General features: G+C 37.9%; 1 protein-coding gene across 5 annotated transcripts in view; it reads right to left on the reverse strand.

Moving 5' to 3' along the window:
• Positions 1-22473, reverse strand: part of MACROD2 (mono-ADP ribosylhydrolase 2) — an 881430-nt gene that overhangs the window by 343058 nt on the left and 515899 nt on the right. The window lies entirely within an intron of this gene.

Genomic DNA, 22473 nt, shown 5'->3' on the forward strand with positions numbered 1-22473 from the left:
CATCTATAACACTGTGCCTATTAATGGTGAGTAAAATAGAGAATATATAGTGAGGACAGCTACAGAGCTCTTTAGAAGAACTTTTAGCGCAATATGGACTGAAATCAAACCCCACTGAGATCAACACTGTGGGGAAATTCTTTTACCTGCATAAAAAAAAATCTCCAAAAATCCAAAATTGTTATGGAGGACAAGCAACTAAAACTGCACTAAGATTGCAGTAAAAGACGCAGCAGCTGGGGACAAGGTTCGGTGGTGGACTTGGCAGTGCCAGGTTAATGGTTGGACTCAATCTTAGAGCAATTTTCTAATCCAAATGATTTTATGATACTAAAATAACTCACTCCTCAGTGTGCAAGTGACAACAGTGTGTCATCACCAGGTTAATGGTTTCAATCCTGACATGAGCTATTCAAGACAATTGCAATGGGAATGTGCAAGCTTCTTTAAAAATGCTGCTGCTACCAACTCTTAAGAGAAGACAGTTACACAACAATCATAGTGTAAAACCCTTGAGCCACTTCCGCAAATTCTAGACCTCAGACACACCGAGAGGCTGAAAGAGAAATAAAATAATGAATTAAATAAAAAAACATCCAAGAAAAATACACATAAACAATGTAGAACTGCATTTAAATTTCTTGGTGTTGAAGAAAAGAGCATTAAGTCCAAGTTCTCTGAAAATGTTTTTGATGGTCACCTTTTCCTAGAAATAATGTGGCAAGTTAATTCTAAAAAGGAACAGTATCTTCACAAGAAAATTTGATCAAAGCTTTCCTTTTATAAAACACCTACACAGAATAGGTAATATTATTTTGGCTTTTTAAAGAAATATGAGAACAATTCTTTAACTTCACTGTAGTAATTATTGAACTTTAGTTACATTTACCAGACCCAAATATCAAAGAAGTCCTCTTAGGAACCTTCCCAAGGGATCTGACAAAAATAATCCTAGGAACAAAGGTTTTGATGGATTTCTTAAAAAAAAAAAAAAAAAAAGGCAAAAAAAAAAGGCATTTTAAAGATAATAGGAGAAACAGATTGCAATCGTGTTGCTACAGGTACTATATTATTTGCTTGCTCAAGAAATTATTTTCTTGTTTCCAATTCTATTGAACACAAATTTCAAATTACAAATCTGAGATTCAACTTTGTAACGCAACATGAAAAAAATACTGCAGCTTCACATGAATATTTTGACTGGCTGTAATTGTTTTCCTTCACTGCATCAAAACTTGTTGAGAATTACAACTAAAGCCTATTAGTTGCTACAACTGTCAAGACTGAATGAAATAATGGAAGACAAGTCTAGTCCTGCAATATTGTCCAGGGGAAAAACAAATCAAGGAAATCCTCTCACATTCTTTAACAGCAGAGTTGCTCTGAAAAGCTATTAGTTTAGATAATCTTCCATGAAACCACAGGACTGCAATTTTTGTAGCATATGTAGAATCAAGCAAACTTGCTAGGCAGAAGTTAGTCATCCAGAGAGTGTGACTAAGCTTGATTAGCTTTTTGCTGAAGTAATTTCAAAATGTCCACAGTTTTTGGTAAGCAATGCTGCCAATGGATTACTAAAACTGATCTCTAGCTTTGCTGCTATTTATCAGCTCAGGAATGCCATTACAGCCTCCACTAAACATGGATTGGTCTAAACACTCAAGTAATTTTCAAAGAAAAATTATACAAATCTATATGTTAGAATGATTTTTAAAACTTAAACTTTTTAATTTAAAATAAATTCCAAATTCTTCCTTAAAAAAATAATTCATAACCAGCTGTCCAGGGACAGGTATATTTAGATATTTTGATGTTGGGGCAGTAACAGTCATTGAGTAATGTCTTCATTCAAATTTCATACACCACAAATGATGGCGTATGAAAACCCAACGGAACTCAATAACCTTCCAGGTTTTTCAATTCTAAATTATTACATGATTGTGTGATGCCAGAATTCGCTTGCATGGGTGTTGATGCTCCAATGCCCATCTGGGATGGTCCATTTGGAATGGGAAGACCCTCCCTTTGCAGCCTTCCCCAGCTTCATTTCCTTGCCCAGAGACATCTGCAAAGCTAATTGCCCATCCACCAGGCAGAACTAAGCCAGCCAGCCAAGGCTGCAGCCATCAAAAAGGGAATTTTCTAGCAGGGTTTCCAGCTTTGCTTCAGACAAAAGAATCAGAGCTGGGGTAACATAATATGCTGGCAGCCTGAACAGACACCCAGTCTCCCGGATTTGGATTTACAACTAGACTTGACTGGAACCATCCCTTGCTGAGTGCAGAAAACAGAGCTCCTGAAATAGCTGATCTGGCAAGCTCTTCTCATTCAGGCTCATCTGGCACAAATAGCATCTGCAAAATCACTGGGAGTTAATAACACATTCATCGACACTGAAAATGACTGAAAATTCCCTTTTCACTTATTATCCTACCTCTGCAACACATTTTAAAAAGAACTGTAATTACCATTGTGCACTGCTGGTAGGAAAGAGAAGATCAAAGCTGCTCTAAAGCAGCCTCAATGTCCCATCTCTTTTTTTGCTCTTTGCTAAACAACAAACGTGTGCCTTGAAGTGATTGCTCCACAGCGAGGAGCAGCTCCTGGGAATGAATTGCAATGACCTTGTGATGTTTATTGGGGAACTTATCAGAGCTACCACTTAGGTAAGTGCAAGAGATATTTGATGTAAGCAAACTCAAAGAGTTCTATCTAGAACAAATAGCACTGTACCTTCTAAAACGCCTATGGCAGCCTGGAAAATGCAATCCCTACTTCCAAATTTTATTATGTTCAGAGTGATGTTTGTTTGATAGGGTTCACATCTGATCAGAGAACAGGCAAAATCTTTCCTAAGAGAAATGTTAATGTTAAGCTTACTTCAAATTTTCTTATAAAATAAAACAAATGCAATAGAAATACCCAAATTGTCCCCCCTCCAGGTTTTTTGCCATGAAGACTTCAAATAAACTTTAAAGAAAGTGGATAACACATGAAAATGAAAACACACCAACAAAAGGTTCTGCCACTGGAAGGATTTAAGAAATGCTCTGTGCGTCACCTATTTGCGAAAAAATAAAGCTGTTGTGGGTAAATGGCTATAAATAAAAAAAAGTAATGGGACATGAAGCCCTCTAAACAAAATCAGAAACATTGACAGACTGAATTAGTAACTGTAGCTAAATGTGGTTTTGATTCACTGGTAATTTATGGGTCTTATCTTTATGAATATAATAACAAAAAGGAGCCAGAGAAAGAAAAGATGACAAATGCTAAATATATACTACTATAAAATAATGGTAAATTTTCAGTATACCAAAAATACTTTTAAAGTCTTGGAGTATTTAAAAATAATACCACCACCAATTTCTCCTTTTCTTGAAACCACATTTAACCTTCAGAGTGAATTAGGGCAAGACTAAATCACTGTTTCCTTGCTGAGAAAAGAGGAAAAATAAACTTCTGAGGAATTAATGCTTTACGTAATTTAGGTACTAAAAATGGAACATGGTATTATCATAAACTTAATAGCAGGGAAAGTATCAATAAGGAAACTATATACACAGAAATTTGTAATTACTTCTCATGCCAGAGGATAAAGGGGCAAAATTAATCCCATTTTCACTACTTTATTATTACAGTAGCACAGAACAAACTTCACTAAGATAAGTAACCTATGTGCTGTCTTTCATCCTTTAGTGGCCTGTTTGGTCTGTTTTTTAAATCAAATTACCTGATGTGAAATTTAGATTACTGTTAAATATGATAACAAAGTTGGCCCAATATGGACAGTCAGAGTAGTAACTCATAGGCCAGAAGTGGAAGGATGGTGATTTAAGAATTAGTAATTAATGGCTTCTGATCAACCAGCCAGATCCCTTATTTGGTGATCCCTAACTAGCCTTTTCCCAAAGATGAAATAGCAAAGAAAATTACTGTATACTACATTTCTATACAACATGGCTCATAACCCAATTGATTGCTTATGAGATAGAGCATTAGTCCTTTAACCTCTGTTCTGTTCACCTAGGATATATTCAGAAATGTGTTATATCTTCAGAAGTTGTGTTCTCCAGGAGGAATAAATTGGCAGTAGCATCTCCACACCTGATTCATAATTCTCTTCCATCTTGCTCTGGCTTATTCAGAATTACAAACAAATGAGACGCAATGTTATTTTCCCCAAATTATTCAGCTGTTCAAAGATCCTGATCTAGAACATGCATAGCTATTTAACCTTTTAAAACTTTCTACAGCTGTCCCTCCCCCTGAAAACAAGGCTTTCTTTTTCAATATGAGCCTTCTAACACTGAGAATGCAACCAGGCTTTGTCTTTGGAATGGCATAGGACAGGAGGCAGCAGAACCCCCAGCAGAAGGTAAAAACCCACCCTGCAGGGAGGGCAGCAGTACCACCCACACAAGCACCCAGACACCCATCCGGATGGCAGAGCAGCACCCCAAAAATGCTTCCCATGTGCCACAAGCCATTTCCACAGCTCACTCCCACTTTGCACCTCCAAAGTTGGGGTCATCCAAAAGCACCTCATAAAATAATGTTCTGTAAATGCTTCTGGTCTGCCATCTCTGCTGAAAGCACAACCTCCAGTATTTAAATACAGATGGATTAAAACCCCATTTCACACCCAAATGGTCAGCAGTTAGACAGTATTGCATCCTCACTCAATGCAGTAAAGCTTTTTCCATCCTAAGAAACCTCAGAAATGTTAAAAAATCCACGGGTGGGTTCATTTCAGCCTCACCTGTGAGCATAAGAAAGTTCTCAGTTAGGTTTTGTTCTCTGTGAAACGACAAAAAAAATTCGAAGCCTTTATTACATTTATATGTTTTTAATATATACATCCCCCCATATAAAGTATCTATTAAAATTACTTAAAGGCTTATGGAAGAAGAGAGAAGTGCTTCCCAAAGAATTAATCCAAAAATAGAAAACTTTCAACAGTGTATTAAAAGCACTAACATTCAAGTAGCAATTGCTAAACACCCTCCCCTTCATTATAGATCTTCTGTGGAAATTTTTTACTTCTTTAACACAAAAACTGTTTTTAAATGCAAAAAGCATTAAAGAGCAGCAACAGAAGACCCTAATGGTTAGTGCAGCCATTGAGAGAGAAATAAAAACCATTTCAGCAGCTAGCATTAGGAGCTTTTTCTCATTCCCTTATATCTCTTTTGTTATCCTCTACTAAAATCAGAATGTGAAAGCAAATATCCATCACCATCACACAGGAGGAGACATCAGCTAGTTTTGTGAAGAAACTCATCAGTCAATAGTTATTGTAAGCTCTAATATTCAGATGTCAAGCAACTAAATTCTGTATTGCAACTGCACAACTGCTCTTAGAATAACTCATTAAAAAAAAAAACAAAACAAACATTGGCAAAATAAGCCTTAAAGGAAATTGTCTCTTATATTCTCAAATCCTCCTGCAGCAAACAGCAACTATACAAATTTGTAAGGATTTCAGTCTTTGCAGCGACTGGAACCAATGCAATGGATAGCACACAAAATGAAAGGGTTTTGCTTGATGAAGGCTGCACATTCTTTGAACAGTGAACCAACTGGGATTAAATATTCTAATTCTCAATCTTATGAAACACTATGATGGACAGCTTTGTCAAGCGCATTAATACTAAAGCAACTGCTGATAATTGCTCCAGGTTTCAACCTCTAATTAAAGCTAAGTGGCTCGATTTGCATATAGTAAACAATAGAAATTTCTTGTGATCACACTCCCTGAGGCCTTATCAGCTTCACAAATACAGTATCATTAAAACTTGAATGCTAATTGAGTTAATTTCTCAATGCAAATAGGAGTAATTCAGGGGATATTTAGGTCTTTCTTGCTTAGACTTAGCACGGTATTTTATCTAAATGCACCCCAGACACTTACCAAAAATAACACACCAGGAAGAACAAAACATTCCACAACTCTCCCTTCTCTATCACACTTAATAAAATGATGTCAAATGTTATTAAAAGTATTAACATAAATTGAGCAAGGTAAATCAATTAGCCTTTCTCCATTTGTTCTGTTTATCTGGGTAACAATGCAGAAAAAACAAAGCACTGCTAATTAAAAATAGTTCAGGTTAAGCTCACGTTGCAAACTTCAGTAGTATTGTAAAAAGGCTTTCCAAAACAATCCTTATTTTAAACACTGTGTAATGAAAAAAAACCCCAACAATATAGAAATCTGCATCTGTTGGGAAAACATGTAAAATGCAGTAAAGTGTCTAATGATGACATGATTCTAATGCGTTTGTAATCTCTTCTTCAACTACAAATAAAGAGGGAGCAGGAATGAGATACAGGTAGATATTTTCCCCACATGAACCAGCAGCCAGCACTCTGGCAGCCTCCAGCCTGGGTTAAGGAAGGAGATTGGTGTTCCATGCTGCACATCCCTGCCTGCAGAGGAGGAGGATGCTCACAGCACCACAAGCAGCACCAAGAGCTGAGATCAATCACTCTTACTCAGAGCCAGCCTCTGCTCAGCAGCACACACAGTACTTGGTGTTTGGGATGTGCCAGCCCTTTATCCCAGGCTTTCCTTATTAATCTGCTTCAGAAAAGTCTGAGATCCTCTCCCATGGAGTTCAAAACTCCATGTACACTAGAGCACAAGTTTCTATAACGGAGTGACAAGTCACCTAAGAACAGCTCATCCATAGGTGATATAAAAACACTGGTGCAGTGCTGACAATGCCACTGGTTAATTGCTGACTCCATATGTAGCAGGGAAAAGTTACAGCCTTCTTCCTACTGCTACAGAAGCTGCATTAATGAGTGAGGTTATGATTTCCATCGACAGTCCCTAGTATTGTTACACACTTCCACACTCCTCCAGTTAAATAGCAGGTGGCAAGTGAGTCCTTAGGATTCAGAGATACCTGTTTCACAACAGCTGCACCATGCAGAGAAAAGCAAACTTCATTCCCCATGTAAATACTTACATATTAAAAGGCCTCCATGGGGTGGCCAAGGCCCTCCTGCATTGCTTTGAATGGAACCATCCTCTGCTCCAGCATGCCCCTGTCCACACCAACCTACATACTCTTCCAAGGAAAAAACAACAAACTTCTAAGTTGTACCATGAAAATATTTACTTGGTAAATACCTCATTTACTTTTCCTCCTTCTCTTTCAGAGAGCTTCCATTTTAATTCTTCTTTTCACTAGCCTCTCAGCCTGCCATTTTTTATAGAGGATGCAACCCTCAAGTCAGCCCAAAACAGCCAATATTTTGTCCTTTTTTTGCCCAGAATTCCATTTAAAAATGAAAATTATAAAAATGCAACATTTGCTATTTAGTCTGTCTCCTTCCAGTTCTGAGATACTTACTGGACCTCAAACTACGTTCTGCAACCAGGTAATTTTTAAAACTGTATTATTCTTCACTCTTTCTGTCAGCAATCCTATAATCAGTCCCCCTCTAGATTTGATTTCCTAATCACTTGAGCATGTATTTTTCCATACTGGATATTACTACAGGAATATCTCCAAGTTCAACGTGTACTAAGGTTTTTAACCCCTTCTCAGTCAATCCAAAAAGAATACAATCCTTCTGTATGTAGCTCTCACCTCACTAGGGAAAAAAACACTTAAAACCAAGGCAAGTTAAAAAAAAAGTTAAGCATAAGATCAGCCTTGGGTTTCCATGCACAGTTTGGATTCATAAATTGGTTGCAGTTTATGAATCCAAAATCTACCCATATAAACAATCTCACCACAGCCAGGGCATTTCCTGGGAGGCAGGCTTATTCCTGCACTCAGCTCCCAGTAGATATTCAACTATTTGTAATTACTCCACTGCTGGGGCTTTGTCCATCACTACTCCTTATGGCAAATGTCACCTATTAACTTTCAAAGTATACCAGCACTTTGGTCTTTTAAATTATGACTTTCCATAAGCTTTTAATAGTTTTTATTCTTTTTAAGTGATTGGAAAGCAGGGACCATAATCTGTGATAAGCACATTGAAATTACTTGCAGCAAAAGCTGAGGCCCTTCTGATGTGAAACCCCAAGTAAACAATGATTAAGGTCATATTAAAATGAAAGTTTATATGAAATTATGTGAGCCTTTTTACTCAAATTTTTGACGTGGTTCTCCTCTAAAATACTACCCCACTTTGATAATTTCCATTCATGCTTTTTTCTGACATCAACATTGCAGTAAGTAATTTATCAGAATATGCACAGAGCCTTTCCTTTGGCACCTGAGATTTAATTATTACTTCTTGATGGCAGTTATTATGCCAGCTGAAGACATTTTGAGTGCTGAGAATTTATGAGATTTGCTTCAGATACACAACATGGGAGTTTGACACCAGTAGCTTCAGCTGAGTCCAAATTTTTCATCCTCAGTGGCTGGGAGAAAGCACTTATGATAATTCAATTTAAAGACAAACATTTTCATCTATTTTGGGGGTGGGTAAAAGGTGTTGTTTTGGTGGGTGGTTGAGTTTTTTTCTTAAAACCAAGCATTTCCCAGTGTGCAGACACAATTAAACCACTGTGTCCAGAGCCCTTCAAAGACTATTTCTCCTGATCATAACTCAGATCAGGACAGTGGTGTAGGTGCAAGCTTATTGTTCACCATTAAGGGAGCCTACTGCATTAAAGGTTTTGATTTATTTATTCTTCAGTCTAAAATATCACAATGTATTGTGGAGGAGGTTAATAAATATACTAAAAAAACTTCAGCGAAAACAGGAAAGTGACCCCACTGTACACATAGTCTTTATTTACAGATTTCACGCCTCCCAAAATTTTACATAAAACACCATTTTATTCTAAGTGAGCCATCATTTGACTCTAAGTTCAGGGTGGTGTTTCCCTTGATGTCCACAGACCCCACAGGATTTACAAAACAGAAAGGATCTATTGAGCCATTTTCAAAGACAGAAAAAGGAAAAAAAACAACAGCAACAACAAAAACCCAACAAAAAAAACCAAGAGCACAGAGGCAAAGAAGGTTTCCTGAGACTTCTATAAGGCAAACATCTCCACATATATTCATAACAGTTAAAGTTTTTTATTATTATTTCTGGGTTTGCAGTCCAGAGCAGGGCTGATCAGTTCCAAGAAAAAAGCAAAGCCACAGTGCAGGGAACTTCTCCGCCTCAGCTAGCTAAAAACTAACTAAAAGGAAAGGAGAACTCCCTCCTGCTGCCTCAGACATGCCAGTGCTTCTCCTTCTCCCCCACTTCCACTCTCAGATCTAATTTTAAAGGTGCAAAACTTACTTCTGGGCTAAACAGAAGAATGCGGGATACAATTCAGCATCATGAAGTCACCCCAGGACAAAATCCAAGTTTTTTTACATGCCAGAAGACACACAGACAACACATGCAACCATTTCAGTAAAAACTTTCCTGCTGACACACACCCACACCAAGGTGAAAAAGGAAAGCATCAAGTCTCTCGCTCTCTAGGAATAATTAAACATCACTTGTACATTTGTAACTTCACAAGAACTGAAAAGTTTATTTCTGATTTATATACATATATATATATGCTTTTAGGAAGACTTTAGGAAGGCTGAAGTCACATTAGGTGACTTCAAACACCTGACCTTCCCAACACCTGCTCCCAGTCCTGCTGGAACTCCAAAGGACTAAGCATCTGCCGCTCATTAGCCTCTCCACAAGTGTTCATCCAATTTGCAAGTTTGCCTTGGGTAGGATTTTTCAAGCATTTCCTGACCTATACTTATGCTGCATTAACGTCTGAGTATTCCTGCCTATTTGCTATTCTCCTGTTTTTATTTAACTGCTGAAATAGGTACTGCTTAGAAGCCAGAATTACAAGGAAATTGTTGCCTTTAACTAACAAAACCCTTCACAATTCAGTCCAAACTACCTAACACTTTATTTGTCTGAAAATGCCTTTATTAAGTCCAGACTGCAATTTAGGTACTAGTGAGAATTTAACTTCCCATTTTCTACTCCAAGGCATTTTCTGGAGCCTGCCATTTAAGCAGAATCTCCCTGGTTTTTTTGTAGCACTTTATTTTTTTCCCCAAACGACCTCATAAAAACTTGCAAGGTGCACACATTTGTTTTATAAACCATCTTAGCTCTCCCTTCTCTGCTAGGACTAAATACAAAGGGATTCAGGAGAAAGTCATTTGTGAAATGGTACTTCGCATATTTATTCAGAGGAGCCCTTCACTTGGGGAAAACACAAGGGCTGGTTTTCTTAACTACGAGATAATAAAGACAAATTATTTCATTTATTCAAAGTACATTGGCACTGCAAAAAATATATGATGATAAATTGTACTAACACATCCAAGCCCCCCAGTTCAGAGACTACAGATGGTGTGACTATGATGGAGCTCTTTATGGTCAAGATTCATGAGTATTTAGTCAGAATAGGATACGTTACTTCAGACATCTCAGAAACTCTTCAGATGATGGTGCTAACACTGTATAAGGCCTTCCAAAAATTAAACCTAACTAAGGCCAAATACATGACAACAGCAAAATATCTCCCTCCCCAAGTATAAAGGAGGGAAACGGATGTTCCACTGAAATGATGCACAATAAATGGTGATTAACAACATCAGCAGCTCCTGCTTTTAAAAGCATCGATCACAAGCAATTTTAATTAAAGTGAAGTAGGTGATTTGGCTCAGCATCCATGAATTTATCAAGTGGGATGCTTCTAATGCCTGATTACAAGCTGTAGTCACTGCTACCATCAGGCCTGAGCAGAATTAGCCATCATTAACGTCATTAGCTTCTGGGGGTGAAATATGATGAATATACATCATCCCAACTGGCAGCTTATTCAACTGAACCAGGCAGCATTGCCACCTCACAGCTTTCCAGCAATGTGGCTCTTGGAGCACCAAATGGTTGGTGGTCTAATGAAACTGTATTTTTCTTTTAAAAATACCAACTCTTTTAGTTTCTCTGTTCTGTTTTGAATATAACTGGATATAGTGCTATGGGTTTGCTTGCTTTCCTAAAAAAAAAAACAGAACTGAACTGGTGAATTATAAGCATTCAGATATCAATACTGCAGCAAAAATTGAGCTTATATGTCACATTCTGCCAGGGTAATGGAGAAGAGATGTGTTAGGGAGAGATAAAAACAATCCTTTTATATCTGCTGTTTTAGCTAGGCCTGGATACAACCTTGCTTCTGTTTAATGCAACTCAGTGGCTTTGACAGTCAAAGACCCTTACAAATTTGACAGAATATCTAAAAGGGCTAAAATTAGGAATACACATGAGAATAAAGAACAAAAGGGTGATGAGGAAAGATTAGGAACATGGTTGAATAAATAGCCTATGGGATTCAAAAACTATGAGACACACTTTGAGGGATCAAAAAAGGGACATACACATACAGTGAGTGAGAGCAAAGAAACAAAGCTACAGACAACACCACAATGATTCAAGATTGCAGTAAGCAATAATATCATGTTAAGAACAACGTGTTTATCTGTCAAAGAAAGAAAATATGACACCACAGTACATAAACAGGGAAATTAGAATGCAAGGGAGGTATGAATTTAGCAGAAAGTAAAAGTGACAGTTTGATGACCTATATTTGTCTTGAGCTTGTCCTTGTCACCAAATTTAGTCTTGCTGTATTTGAAAATGGAAGGATAGATAAGGAACAGTCAAACAGGAATGCTGGCATGTAACAAAAGTGTGAGAAATGCTTTGTACCACTGTGTATTTTGTTTAAAAAAAATAAAATTCTGATCTACAATGATCCAGCTGGAAAAAACACAAGGACTTGAGACATAAATGAGAACTAAGTAGGAGATGAACATTTAAGATCAATACCAGACATTTTAGTGATCCAGAATCATTCATGGCAGCATTTCCTCCTTCTGCAGGAGGTAGGCAGGTACAAAGTTTTCTGAACACTCAGGGATGTGACAATGGGGGGAGGAAGAGGGTGGGGAGGTACGTTTTGGTTCCAAGATGCCTGAGAAAACACAAAGCAGCACACTTACAAAGGCAGACACAGACAAATCCAGGGCATGCCAAAGAAATTAACACAGAAGTTGCACTGAAACAACATCTGCTTACCAGCTAGGAGGATCAATCCCATCACTACCATGCCAGAAAAACTCCCTGCAAAAAGCCTGACTCCGTCTCTGCTTGACTAAGGTAGGGATGTATTCCACAATGCGGAACACCAACAGGTAATGAATATAAAAATTTATCGGGCATGTGTTCTCTCACCTTTCTTGTGGGTTCTGACATGCTTTCACTCTTCCTTTTTTCACACAAGCAGGAGAAAAACTGCCCTCTGGTTATGGAAAAGTGGATAATTCTGCCCAAACACTAAGACTGAGATCATCATCCAAGGTTTCTCTCCAAACTACATCAGCAGTACAAACAAAAAGAACCAACTGTCTTGTATGACTTCAACCTCTCTGGAAGTGCATGGTTCTGTGGCTAAGTTTTAATTCATAAAGGTTTAATACAGCCAGTATGTGCCAAAGAAAGTTCAGAAAGGTTTGGAAACGCCTAAAACCCAGCAATACACTCATTTAGCTCCTTAGAAAAAGACTTGCAATGTGGTATTTCAATGAGAATAGAATAAATGATTTTTAGTAAGACCATAGTAAACTAAACGTGTTACAGCTAATTACAGTCTACAGAATGTGTATTCTTGGCTTACAGCTTTTACTTATGCAGTCATCTTTCATGAAAGGCATAAGAGTAAATGAAAAATTAATTTACCTATAATTGCCCCAATTAAAATTATTCTTTCCCCTAGCAGTGATGCTCTTCCATGACAAGCCACAGGAAGTCGTACTACAGTAACACAACTTTTATATCCTATTTTCTGTTACCAAAGCAACTAACTATTTGTTACATTTGTTTTCATCTCGGCTATGAGCAAAACTCTAAATCCTAACTGACAGGTGTCACTGGGAGTTGATATGGGAGCCAGCTTTGAAAAATCAGGCTGCTAAACTGTTTACTTGAATATGGACTGCATGTAGTTTTATATTTGGTGAGAACAGTTTTTTCAGATGAAAAATCTATATTTCATTAGGATAAATACTAAAGTACCAGTCATTATTTAAATTCTATTACTCTAATTAAAGTGGTTTATACTTTAGAGACTTTAAAAGATAACATGACATCATCCCACAGGAATAATATCAAAAAACCTCTCAGGAAAAGGTATAAATTTTGCAACTGAATATTGAACATGGCTGGTTTTTTATACGTAACTATGATTTAATATATCATTTCTGCATAATTTAAAGAGCTCCAAGCAACTACTAGCAATTCAGGAAAATCACATTTAATGAGTTGTCAAATAAGGCTCACAAAACCATGCCCCTTCTGATTACTCCTCAAGATTACTTTCCAATATATCTGCTCTGATCCTAAATAGAGATTATGCTGTCATTTATTTTTTCCTAACCTAGGTAAGCATTATGATGCCCATTTGATATACAGAATAACTTATGCTTTTAATTTCTCATTTCTTTGCTTCATATTAGCAATGTAAATATAAAAACATTGTTCAAATAAGTTTAAAATCTGCTATTCAAAAAACTGACTTACTTCAAACAAGAAAAAACACAGATAGAAATTTCAAAGAACAAGCAATGGTTTGTTCTCTGAAGAGATAAGTTGATGTTGAAAAAAAGCAAATGAGATGTACAGAAGTGTCTCCAAATTACCAGATGAATAAAAGCCAAACGACAAGGACCTCAGGAGAATGGTGCAGTGATAAAATGCAGCATCACATTCTTTTCCTCAACATCAAAATGCAAGGGGAAAAAAACATCTGGTGCTGCTAAGTCACTATCTGCCAGAAAGCCCTGCATACATTTTTAGGCATCACAGAAGGTACCTCCAGGAGAAAAAACAGTGAATAAGCAATTTCTAACTTCAGTAAAATTTTACCCCACTTTCAGTGATGGAAAGAACCGCAGTAGTCAGTGCCAAAAAAACCCCAAAATGCACCAACCCTGTTGCAACTTTTATTTCACACTACTGCTGTTGCTGAGAAAACCATGAGTTTTAACAGGGTTGTTGTTTTTTTTGCATTTGCCCCTAAAGAGCAAATACAAGCCTTCCTGAAGAGCCTGCAAACTGCCTACAAGTTGACAGGGAACAAACAGGTCAATGAAAGGAAGGAAGGTACAAGGACAATGATGGCCTCACACAGAGCCTAATGGCCACAGCTCACCAATTCTCTGGGATTTGATAAGAATTTGTACATGCTTAACTTCTACTATGAATTTCCATTACAAGAATATGCTATTCAAATAATGACAAGCTTCTTAAATACTTGGCTATGCACAGCTAAGATGTACATGCAAATAAAAACCCCTCTAGTCTGCTCTTATTTTTTAAATTCTCTTGCAATCCAAATGAAGCACAATTTCCTCTGCACAGAAACATCAAACATCCTCTTCCTCTGCATTTTATGATTTAGACTTTCCAGCAATCCCTGGCTTTTATGAGCTGTCTCATATAACGAATATTGTGGTCCACTGTCTGACAGATCTGTACTTTATCCTTCCCTAATGAGACAGTTCTCCAATTATTGAGCCAACAGGCAGTGTTTGTCTAGAAAGTTTCACCCTTTTAAGCACAGAACTCCCACAGTGTGATTGGCAAATCATCACACATTAAACCCATCACATACACAAAGTTGCAGAATTTATTCCTGAACAAGTAATTTCCTTTCTTTCCCCTCCTGTTCAGGACTTTTTTTCCAAAGCGTTCAGTGTCTCATTAAGGCCCCCTCAAAATAATTCACCTTTCTCCCTCTTCTCATCACAAAGACCACCACGTTACAGAATGGCTACAACAGCAACACCACAGAACAACAAAATGGAGACTTGAGACTACCTAGTAATGCAGCTTATGAAAGCAACACAGTTATTCCTTTACACCATCTGCACAGCTTGAGGTTGAAGACGAACCAGGAGGGTGAAAGGGCTGTATCAGCTTTTGTCCTCTGTTAATGCCCCTTGGAGCAGTACCTGACCCCCAGCATCCTGAGATCCATCTGCAGGCTCAGTTTAGGGCTGCTCCTGCCTGTACTCAAAACACTTCTAAACACCTAAGCTAAGGTGTTCATCCCTAAGGGGAGGTGTGGATATTCCTGTTCAGGAAGCATTACATACTTTAACAAAAGGAAGAATTACATCAGGCCACAGCATCATCACTGTTACAACAAATAATTTCTATGTGGTGCCTTAATATAAAACATATTCACAACTCATCATTGTGTGCCTCTGAGCTGCTTCTGCCCATCTTAGCCATAGTAAACAAGCACTGTAATACATTTCAAGAATGAAATCAAACAAATCCACTTCCTCCTAGGAAATATATGCTGCATATATAACCAGACAAGAGCAGAATTAAAATGTAAATGCTAGTGATGGCCCATCTACACCTACTGGTGGAGCCACAACTTTCTCAAGCAATTTTTCCACCATTTTGCCAACCTTCCACTTAGGAAATCACTCCTAATCTCAAACTTAAACGCCCAACCCTGTGATTTCAGTCTGTTTTTTCTTGTCCATTCCCCAGTCCAGACAACAACTTACTTTTACTCCTCAGTAGTTTTTTTATGTATTAGAGTTTCTTTATCCCCCTCTATAGGAAGCTGCTTCACTCCCCACACAGGGCATCCATCAATGGTGGTGCCTTGACTAAAGCAGCCCCTTCCTCAGTCACTCATCTCTTCAAAAACTCTCCATAAAAGCTCCCCTGACCAATGGTATGCTCAGCAGTTCATTGTCTTATCAACTCTCATACCTCTTCTGTGTACCCTTCCCAGAGGCTCATTAACTCCTGTTGCCTTCTTCCTTTTGCATGAACAGCTGACTCCATCCTGTTCCTTGCATGACCACGTTCCTTCCTCCTCTCAGCACATCCAGCAAACCCCAATCCCCTCTAGACCACTCTTTATAACACCCATCCTCATTGGATGGGCAAGGCTGTTCCTATTTTTGGGAATTAGTACAGCTGTAATTCATTAGTGGTTATTGCCTTCAGCACTGTGTCTATTCTCTTACAATCCATCCTCTCACATTTCTCTACTCATCTTTCATCTTCTCTACTCTATGCTTAAAATTTTTTCCCTTTCACTCTACTTTTGGGGTGTTTCTAACTCCATTTCTGGCTGAGACACTGTCCTCCCCTCCCCTGGACACAGTAGCACAACAAGTAAATTCACATTTTTTCCTGTTTAAGTGTCATTCAATCTTGGTTTTCCCATAACAGTGTGAAGTTGTCAACACACCTCCAGTGTATGATCCACTACAAACTTCAGCTCAGTCCCTGAGGAATCTCTGCCCAGTGCTTCAATCACTCCTCAGCCTTTCTCAATTGAATGAGCCTCTCCGTTTATGTCTAGCAATTTACACTTGGTCTCACTGAATGCATCTCATTTAATGAAACTCTGATTGAAGAAACAGGGCTGCAATTCTATCTACCAAGATCATTTTGGAATAAATGGTTGGGAGCACATCCAAAACAAAGCAGCTAATTCACCTTTGATTAAGAAAAGGATGGCCAGCTATAATAATTTCTGGAACCATAGCGAAAGACCACAACCTCCTCATTTGATGCCAACATGATGATAAGGCAAACTGAAAAACTTAAAGTAGTAGATAAATTTTTAAGGATATTATCTGAAAAATATATAAAAGAAGAAAGCTAAAAAGGAAAAAAAAAGAGGAATGCTAAGCTGGAGAAAAAACTGAGTCTGAAAACATAACATCAGTCATATCATAGCTTACAAGTTAAACAAGTGTTTCAAAGAAACAAATTAAGTGGTTTTATGATACTGTGGAAATTTCCTTCCAAAGAAACTCTTCTGATTGATGGATATGAATCTGTATCAGAAAACAAGAGGATAAAGCCAACCTTTAGGAATTTCAGACTTATAACTCATTGCTATGGCAACATTCTCAGCAAGAAATAAGTTTTGTTGGAAATAAAAAAAAAACATTTTACTTTTCCCTAAAACATAACTCTACAGCAGAAGAGAACAAGACAGGTAAAGTCAAGAGTGTGAACCAAACTGTTAGACCAATACACAACAGTGCACCTTTTTAAGCATCTTCCTACCATTCAACTAAAATTCCTCCTTCATGAATTTCATAATTTACAGTAGGAGGAGCTGAAAACACACAGAGTTTGAAACAGATATTGAAAATTTAAGTCTCTGCGTTATAATTGAAGATTCAGGCATCACAGAGGCTATAGGTGTCTCCACTCAAATGAAGGTCAGTGAAACTCTGCAGCCTAGTAGGAGTACAGCTTCCTTTTGAAAGTGGATACAAATAACAAAAATATTGGTGCTTAGCTATTTTTAAAATCCTTAATTACAGGTGTAGATCAATATTTTAGACAATGAACAAAATTTGTTTGTTTCTTAAGTTCTATAAACAGGTAAGTGGCAGGTACCTTTCCTGATGTATTTTTATATGCTGCTCTGAATAATTATTATGTTGTGTTTCTGTACAAACAAGTTATACTAGTATTTGTATTAACTTTGCCAGACACAGACAAAATATAATTAAATTAATTTTATTTTAAAAAACACCTAAAAAAAGAATAAGAGCTGAAATTCCCTGTACATTAACTTAATTGTAAATGAAATAAATATTCATCTAATGAAGCCTCCAATAATACTCTAATTTTAAAGCCCCTGCAAATGCACAGCTAATACCATGCATTGTGCACAGTGACTGAAGTCTCCAGGAATGGAGGCAAAACATGGATTTCAAAAAGCATGTAGTGATCCTATTGAACACACTTTTGTAAGAAAAGCTCCCCAAAATGCAGCATAAGCTGTGTGCACAGGAGGGACACACTTCATTCAGAGCCCAAAGACACAAGCTACTCTCCCAGGAATATCCCATCATTACAGGTCACTGGCCATCCTACCATCAAGCTTTTCCACTCGACCTGATGATGAGCAAATCAGCCCTTGAATAAGCCCTCTCACTGCTGAGCTATTTCCAGATGCCCTTTTGCCTTTTGATGTACTTCAGACAGGACGAGCAGTGTGGTTGTTCTGAGAAGTCCAGCTAAGAGGTTTTCCCTGGAGCAGGACAACTTTCTGCATTCACAAACATCCAGGCAGAAGGAGACAGATCTTTTTTGGTGTGGTGGTTTTTTTTAATGCCACACCAAGCTAATCTAGCAAGACTCTAGAACAGCATGAACTCTTCCCTACCTGACTCTAGGGGACCAACAGGAAAAAAAAAAATCTGTATTTTGTACATAATGTTGTTCATATATTTGTTGGTGATAAGCAGAGCTCCTTCTGGAAGTCACAAAGCCACATTCTTAGAGGATTTCCTCCTGCCCCCTTTGATCCCCTATAATTCTCCCTCGAGGTGGAGGTCAGAGGGTGCAGGCTGAAGAAATGTGTCTTGTTAAAGCTTTACAATTCACCCCCTGCCAACATGAAGTGTTCCTGAGGACTGCAATTTTCAGCACAGTCCTGAACAAGAGCAGAGTTATACTTCCAAACAGAACCCCTCCTTTCCTAAACCATTGTGGGGGAAGCCTGCCCTGCCTTCTGAGTGAGGAACTAGCACCAATTTCCCTTCTCTGCAAACACACTGCAGCTCTTTTGGCTTGGATCCCACCAACAGTAACACACACCATCTTTTTTTATTTTCTGTGCAGTTCATTAAGCCCCTGTCTAACTGCGAGACTGGCTCTGACTGACAGCAATTGATTGAAATTTTTCTTTTTAACCACAAGCTAAGTCTGAATTAAATAGATGGCAGGGAAGTGTTTGATGTTCAGAAAGCTTCCAGGGTATCAGATGGCTTCAAAGAAGTGCATGCAAAGAAAAGCAGGATGAGAGGTCCCATGAAAAACTTAGAGCACACAGAGTAAATAAATTTCAAAGACTGTGTATACAGGGGACGAATTTAAAATCTGAAAACAGTGATTAAAACTCCCCCAGTCTGCCTGATAACTTTACAACTAACTGGCCTGTAAGACTCTTGTTTAGAAAACCAGAACAGAAAAACAGGAGGAAAAGCACCTATTAGAGTGTTTTTTACTATATCTACTATTATACTATATACACACTTTGGTGCCTGTGTGTATTTCCAGTGTTTCAGGCAGCACACACTTAATTGATGCATGATAGCAATCCCTAGTACTGTGCAAAAGAGACCAGCACCAAAACACAAATTTTTTACAATTAAGAGATTATTCTGAACACTTAAGAAAATTAATTTGCTCAAACACCAACTATTTACTCTCTTTGAACTGCCTTAAATATTTTTTTTCCCATTCAGCTGTACCAACTTCAGTGGAGACAAGCAGAAACCTGTCTCAAGTATCCTCTTTCACCAGACAGGGGATTATATAAATAAGACTCATCCAGGACAAAAGGTTCACTCTGACCACACAAATACTCAGACAGCAGCACAAGTGTCCTACAGGCAGCACAGCTACATTTTAAAAAAAAGTGCTGAGGAAAAAGCAATGTGTGGATTTGGAAATGCAAGATAACAAGGACACATTCTAACACAAACCTGGGTAACCTGGAGAGCAGATGGAGTAGACGACCTGAGAGAGGCTAACTCTGTACAAAATAGCTGATATGGCATTTAGAACCTCATATTGAATATAAATATGAATTGAATATATTCAATATATAATATATATTGAATATATATTTCAGAAAACAGGCTCAGGAGACAAATGCCAGGGACTGTGTGATTTCTCTGAGCAATCCTGAGGATGATCAGATTTGTTCCGAGGCTTTTCTTCCTGCCTTAATGGTTATGCAGATCCTCACCCACAGCTGGGCTGCTGGTGGATTATGAACCTTGGCAACCACTCTGATGGGCATTCCATTACATTCCCTCATCTCATTTTCACTTGTACCCATCTTTTTTTAAGATACCAAGACGACAACATGTTCACATGAGATATCAGTGCTCCCTTAAGAGTTAGCCAGACTTACTCTCATCCATGCCTGGACACCTTGGATGTGAATGCAATCTAAATTATTCTCAGCTACACCATGTAATTGCCCTGTTGTCACACACATGATGATATTGTTCTCTCGTCCCCTCCATAAAGCTGCATCTCAGAATTTACACAGTATTTCATGGCTATTGCTTCCCTTCCTCAGTGTGTAAAACATCTACATACACATATATGTAAGAGAGTTTGGGTCTATTTTGAATCCTATTCCTGTTCTCCCCAGTCCACTTTGAAGTGAAATACAATCTCTCTGGCACCCATCATTTTTCCAGAGTCAGACGAACGATATGTAATAGTGAAACAAGTAACTGCTTTAAGTACATCTAATTTGAGACTTATTATTCAAGACCATTTCCTCATTGTTCTGGTTTTCTGACACACTTTGACTACTTGTGAACTGAGCTATTTTTCCCCACCACATTCCATCATTTCCTGTGCTCAGGAAAAGCTACATTCCTGACCTCTCTTCCATTGCAACAAAGGCAGAAACTCCCTTCTGCTATTGGAGTGGATGTTGATGAGGTTATAGTCACAGTCTCTGATCAATTGTTATCATATATCTCTGTCCTTTTCTAGTGGTTGCAACACTTCCTATTGTAGTATCATTTGTAAATGTAATTAATGAGGTATTTATATACTCTTCAAAAATCATTAGGATGTTAAATTAAACTGCATTTAGTGGTGCACCCTGAGTCACCCTGCATGCTTTGGTCCAGCTCAATACACTGCCATTCATCATCACTCTCTATTCATAATGCCTCCAGCAATTCTAACTTCTTTGACACAATTCATGTTCAAAATACGTTCAATTGTGGTGGGGCTTTTTCCTCCTTCTGCAATTATTACCAGACTCGTCCTTTCTGTTTTGAAGGTAACAGATCTGTGCTGTTACAATCTAAAGTCTTCCTGCTTCCTTCTCAGTTATTACAATTGCTAGTGCACCAATACTCTCTGGTTTAGTTAATTCTTTTAGCAATTTGCTATCACTAATACCTATTTATTTATGTGTCTTTAACATATGGTTTTTCCTCCTTTTACTCATTATCGACTTTAAAATTCCTTGGTTTTCTCTTTCATATACTTATTTCATCTTGTTAAAGAGGCAATCAAAACAGGCACAGCTGATTTTCTCTTCCTTATTTTACACAGGTAACCTCTTTTTTCCCCCCAGTTTTTTTCTGTCTTCTTTGTACTGCAGATATTTCTGTTGCCATAACCCAATCTACACTCAAGTGTTGTCTATTTGAGTCAATTTGAATCAATTTCTCCCTCTATTGGGTCTCTGCACACCTCAGAAATCTGAAGATATTTTAATTCACTTTCTTTTCCTTCCCTCTACACCTGCAGTACTGGATCTTGTGAAACCAACTCACACTTTGCATTCTTTTCCTTCAGACTCACTACTGCTCCCTAATTGAATGAATTATACATTCTTTTACATACATTCTATATATACTTTTCTCCAGGCTTGATTTGTTCATTAGGACAGAGACTCAAGTAGCCTTCACTTCCCAAGGCATCACAGAAATCACTGCACTTAGGACTTTGCAGAACAGTCCATGATTTGTCATTTGCCTTTAAAATCCATATTGCTTGCTAAGCTTCTAAATGCTGCTATGAATGAATGGCTCTTGGCTCCTGTTCAGTTTGTGCAGCTGTGTTCTGTAAGTCTGGGTGCTGAGTATTTTTTATCTCAAACAGGTGCACAGTCAACAACTCTTAACCAGCAAGGAAGTAGCCTGTGGATGATTTCTCCTGTGGTTATCTTTTCTCATTAAAATATCAGGCAAGTTTTCATGAAATATCAGGCTAGTTTCCATGAGTACAATCCCTTTTTTATTATTCCATGTTAAACACCATGCTACCACCTAGAATGTCCTAAAAATTACAGCCTCCTTACAGATACCTGCATTGATCAATGTCCACTAAAGTTTCTCCTTTGTTATTTCAATACTCTTTTTTACACCCTTTCATTATTATTATTATTCTGTTTTCTTTTTCCCACATTGTATCAGAAACTTTATTCACACTAACCTGAATGCCCCAAATTGCACAGAGCAGGCAGAAACAAGGATGGATGTAGGAGCAAAGCCCTTACTAGCTCCAGTGAGAATCACAGGAGGACACAAACATCCTTCGGTGTTTAAACATCCTTCGGGTTCAAAACATGCCCACCAACCCAAGGTTGTTTTCAGCTCTAATTTTTATGCCTAGAATTGAAAAAATGAAAACCAAACCCAAACCCACCAAAGAAAACAAACCCCACAATGGTTTGTATTATGGCAAAAAGAGGGTTTGCTGGGCACCATTTTGAGAAGCAGAGAAAGGATGTCATAAGTGCAAAAAGTGTTGAAGAGTAGAGCTCTTTTTCCAAAAAAAGAAAGAAAGAAGTGATATTCATCAGGTCTGACTCTGCAGGGCATATCTAACTTCAGTTCAAAACCCTTTAAACTCCTCAAAAAGCTTTAT

This window comes from Catharus ustulatus, chromosome 3 (assembly GCF_009819885.2).
Source record: "Catharus ustulatus isolate bCatUst1 chromosome 3, bCatUst1.pri.v2, whole genome shotgun sequence".
NCBI lineage: Eukaryota > Metazoa > Chordata > Aves > Passeriformes > Turdidae > Catharus > Catharus ustulatus.